The sequence below is a fragment of the Triticum dicoccoides genome, chromosome 7A (assembly GCF_002162155.2).
Source record: "Triticum dicoccoides isolate Atlit2015 ecotype Zavitan chromosome 7A, WEW_v2.0, whole genome shotgun sequence".
Taxonomy (NCBI): Eukaryota; Viridiplantae; Streptophyta; class Magnoliopsida; order Poales; family Poaceae; genus Triticum; species Triticum dicoccoides.
In genome coordinates, this window is record NC_041392.1 from 108,248,778 (window position 1) to 108,253,868 (window position 5,091).

Genomic DNA, 5,091 nt, shown 5'->3' on the forward strand with positions numbered 1-5,091 from the left:
TGATTGTTAGAAAAGTGGAGTGCCACACTGATGGTTTTAACTAAAGAATAAAGAGCAATGACCTGAACTGGTGTAAGCCGACCCTACAGACTTGTAACAGAGATGCTGATGACACATCAAAGCCTGTTGAAAGAATAGAATCTTGCATCGTCTTTATCGAAAACGTGGCCTTGGTTGGATCTTCCAAGCAAGTTTCCATATTCGGGACTAAGGAAATTTTACCAAGCTTAGACCGGCAACAATTACAGCCTGATATCGAGAACACCGCTAAAACCTCCAGCAAAATGGTAAAAACACTTCAAAAATATTGCTACTAACTAAACGAATGTTAGAAAAGAGGGGTGCTACACTGATGGTTTTAACTAAAGAATAAAGAATGTATTCTGCGGAAACAAAGCTCTTAGCTATTGATGAATCTTTCTTTCTTAGGTAGGCGCCCTTTTATAGATTCCCCGGAGGTATACACATTTACACATTAGGGGTATTTTCTATGTAAATTGGGGTCTCAAAGGGCCGCTGGTTCTGAAAATACCAATGTCTTGGTTAATTATACCATCTATTAGGGTATTTTTCCTTGCACTGCAAAAGAAATCAATATTTTTTCCTACCCGAAAAATATTAATTGATATTTATTTATTTTTGACTGTCTACTGTGAGGCAACAGCATCACAGTCCTTTATTAAAGAACTGAGAAGTCTTACAAACCAAAATAAAAAACTAAGCCAAGCTAAGAGAAAAAACTAGACTTACCTATTTACATGTTACATAATTACAGAAAAGCTATAAACAAACTCCTATGGCAAAGAGTTAATCCAGTTTAACAAAGTTGGTCATCTGCTTGGCTTGAATCTGTGTGACAACAGTGTCACATCATGTATGAACCTTTCCTTCCATCCCCTAAAAGAAGGCCTCCCATGTCTGAAGATCCTTCCATTACGAATAAGCCAAATGTTCCAGGCAGCCAGAAAAGTAACCTCATGGAAAACAGGGTGTCCAAAGCTTCTTTTTGGCATGAAGGATACACTCTCTTGGGTTTAGACCAGCAACCCACTGGATCTGAAGATAATTCCATACCCTTGCACTGAAGGTACACTTAAAAAATAGGTGATCTCTGTCCTCCAGAAGGGGAGCCTTGGCGCAGTGGTAAAGTTGCTGCCTTGTGACCATGAGGTCATGGGTTCAAGTCCTGGAAACAGCCTCTTACAGAAATGTAGGGAAAGGCTGCGTACTATAGACGCAAAGTGGTCGGACCCTTCCCTGGACCCTGCGCAAGCGGGAGCTACATGCACCAGGTTGCCCTTTTTCTGTCCTCCAGGGTTTTGAGTGGGGCATAAAGGGCAGTTATTCTCATCATTCTGTTGCCTCTTCTAACCAGCATATCTCTGGTATTTAATCTGTCATTAAGCATCAGCCATGCAAAGACCTTAATCTTCATGATACTCCTGCTTTCCCATATCCATTTACATGGCTCATCAACTGGCATGTGGGCATGCATTGTTGTGTAAAAACTCTTTGCAGAGTAATTACCTTTACCAGGTGACCATAACCAATTATCATTTGCAGTATTATTTCTGGGCAAGTTCTGGGACCCCTCAATGAGAGTGCAATTCTTCCATGGCCTCCATAGAGAGTGGTTATTGAAAAAAGTTGGTATAATCATGCTCATGCAGGAAATCATGGACAAAAATTGTCATCAATCACATACGAAAATATCCTTGGAAATCTGTCCTTGAGAGGGGTTGCAGCACCCAAGAAAGACCAAGCATCATGCCAGAATAGTGTTGTGTCTCCCAATTGACATTAACCATAGAGTGAAGTCCGAATATTTCACTCAGTTTAAGCACATCTCTCCACCAAAAAGATCCACAAAGGACTGTAGCATGAGGTACTATCCGTTCATAGTAAAAATTCCACATGAGATTCACCCATGGGATATCAACCTTGTTATAGAACTTAAAAAGATGTTTGGTGAGAAGAGCTATGTTTTGGATACTAAGGTTTATAATTCCCATGCCCCCATTTACTTTGGGCCTACACACTAGAGGCAATGGAGCCAATGGCTGTCTTGGAGTGTCAGAGTTTCCTCTCCATAAACATTGCCTCATAATTCTTTCCAATTGCTTGATTATACCATCAGGCAGACACAGGCTGCAAAGAAAGTATATTGGCATAGAAGAAAGTACTGACTGTACTAACTGAAGTCTGGCTCCCTGAGATAGAAGAGATGAACTAGCTGACGGTCTTCTCTCAACTCTCTGTACAACTGGTACCAGGTCCTGTATCCTGGGCCTGGTTGTTCCAAGTGGCAACCATAAATATGTAAAAGGTAGTGAGCCAACCTGACACCCAAAAACATCTGCTAGTCTCCTTGTTTCAGTGTTGTCCACATTAATGGGTATGATTGAAGATTTATGAAAATTAACTTTCAGTCCAGTGGATTCAGAAAAGGTTCTGAGCATATTCTTGAGGGCTAGGAGCTGGGGTTCCACAGCAGGAACCACAAGCAGGGTATCATCTGCATACTGCACTACAGGGAAGTCCTCATCATGTGATGGAATTGGCAGAGTTAACTCTTCCCTTCTTGACATATCATTGACAGCAGATTGCAAAAGATCAGCAACAATAACAAAGAAACAAAGGTGATAGAGGATCACCCTAACCCCCTTCCTACAAATAAATTGCTTGCCAGGGACTCCATTAAGGAGAATGGAAGACGATCCAGATCAGAGTAACTGCTTAATCCAACCAATCCATTTTTCATCAAATCCTTTGAATTTAAGCATCTGAAGGATCAACTCATGTTCCACAGTATCAAAATCTTTTGCAAAATCAAGCTTGAGAATGAAAATTGCCTTTTTGGATTGACGGCATTGATGAATGTATTCAAAACTCCAAGCAATACAATCCTGGATAGATCCGCATTTCAAGAACCCATATTGATTTTTGTGGATGCATCTCAGTATTACCTTCTGGAGTCTGTTTGCAAGAAACTTTGTTAGGAACTTCAAAAAAGAATTAGTCAGTGAAATCGGTCTGAAATCATTGGGCCCCTCAGGTGATAGCACTTTAGGAATCAAGGTGATCAAAGAACCATTGATACTTTCAAGACTAATTTTCAACCTTCCATATCAGATATCAATGAGTAGTAACCTAAACTGGGGTAAGCCGACCCTAGAGACTTGTAATAGAGCTGCTGATGACACATGAAAGCTTGTTGATAGAATAGAACCTTGCGAAAGTGCTCTTCTAAGCGGGATCGTAGGTGCTCGCGATATCCCTCCCGCTCGTGATCTTCGAGATTCCCATTCTGACGCATACAGGCCCACGTATTACTGCCGTATATCTATTAATGAACAGTTTTATTGGCCCACTTCTAGCAAACGGCCATTGGTACAGCGTCACGGACTGGGCCGCTAACTCGCTGATTCTGGACCAACGACGGCAGCTATCTCCAGTCGCCGCACGCCCCAGCCGTAGACTGCTCGCCGTCTTCAAGCTCGGGGCTCGGCAAGCTCACACAGCAGCTAATCATGCTTTTCCGGATCGTGTTCTCTGCACCGTTCATCCACCGCGCGGAGCGCCTGCATCTGCACTTCGTCCTGCGGGCCCATCTCTTATGTCTCCAGATCTGCGGTTGCATGGCATGTCTCCTGCAGGAAACTCGTCAAGATAAGCAAGGAGAAAAATCAGGAACAGAATTCATGGGTGGACTGAATCTTCTTACCTGCTCAAAGACAGCAGACACTCCAGAAGATGAAGTCAGCGCAACAACTTGTAGTCCTACAGGCTGGTTTACTGAACTTTCAGCTCAACTGAACCCTGCACGCGAGCTGTACAACTTAAATAGAAGTTCCTGCCAATTCATGCTACAACAGAGTTTACAGCGCAAGGGGAATCACCTCTGCGGATACTTCATCCAGCTTGCGAGTTGCATCTGATTTTGTAATGCCAGACGCCCATAGGGATAGCACGGTCAGAGCCATGGCAAGAACTGCCCTGTAGTATTCAGTCTTTTCTACCTAAATGAAAAGGAATGGATCGGTCAGATGGGGCACGCATGGTGGAGGAACGCTTATGTAATTGCTCCTCTGTTTTCCCTGCTCTTGTAGTGCAATTAGAAATGGATCGGCCGAGCACTGGGCGCGCGGCCTCACACAGGCATGCACTTGTCCAGCATTTAGCACAATTGCCCATCCAGCAGCCAAAGATAACCAGATTGTCTCAGTAAAAAATTCAGCCAACAGAAACCATGTTGGCAATGGGAAATGCACTTCACAGAAGCACCAAGACAGATCAACAACCATATGTACACCACTCTGTATACAAAGACAGACGATACGCCTGAAAACAACATACAAACACATACATTAGCAACACAAATCACTATCGTTGCACATCACATGTTATTTAGCCGCAGATCACCTACTTTGCGGCAGTTGTTTCGTTTGTGACCTTCAACGCCGCAGTTTTTGTGCCGCACTGGTTTACAAACTGGCTTGGGGATATCAGGTTATCCTCTTGTGCCCCTGCTGGCAACATATCGTGCAGAAGCTTGTCCGTTTGCTGAGCCCCTCGTACGGCGCCTTCTCTTGGCTAGTTGTTGGGCGACCCATCTCTTTTGGCTTCTTTGGCGCCAACATCCAGCGAGCCTGTTCTCAGTCTCATTTGCCGAAGTAGCATCATCGGTCTGGTTTCCAATGGTTGCATCTCCACTTGCAAAAACTAATGGCCCTTGTTCTCGAGCTTATTGACGAGATGGTCTTCCTTAGAGGTCTTGTACGCAGCAGTGGTAATGCTCCCTGTTACCAAGCGTATTCCAGCCATACCGTCCCTCGTGATCTGCAGACTGGAACCTACCTTGAATGGTAATTTATGTGATGCCCCGTGGGATACATACATGTGATAAAACGAGAAAGAAAAAGAAGATGTCAGACGGTAGCAACAAAACTAGGACTGCCGTTAAAAGATGGAAGTAGTTATGACTAGCCGTAGCAGATACAGAAAAACTAGATAGGACTAACCATATCAGATCCAAATCAAAAACAGAGAACTGACAGCAAAATTAGGCTGCAGTTTGAGAGCTGTTGGGGG

At 43.6% G+C, this 5,091-nt stretch overlaps 1 long non-coding RNA gene across 1 annotated transcript; it reads right to left on the reverse strand.

The window, feature by feature from the left end:
• Nucleotides 1-3,076: 3,076 nt before the first annotated feature.
• Nucleotides 3,077-5,085, reverse strand: LOC119331634. The gene is made up of 3 exons (XR_005160598.1): nucleotides 3,900-5,085; nucleotides 3,725-3,819; nucleotides 3,077-3,650 (listed from the first exon to the last, which is right to left on the reverse strand). It is a non-coding gene; the product is annotated as an uncharacterized LOC119331634 (long non-coding RNA).
• Nucleotides 5,086-5,091: the final 6 nt, after the last annotated feature.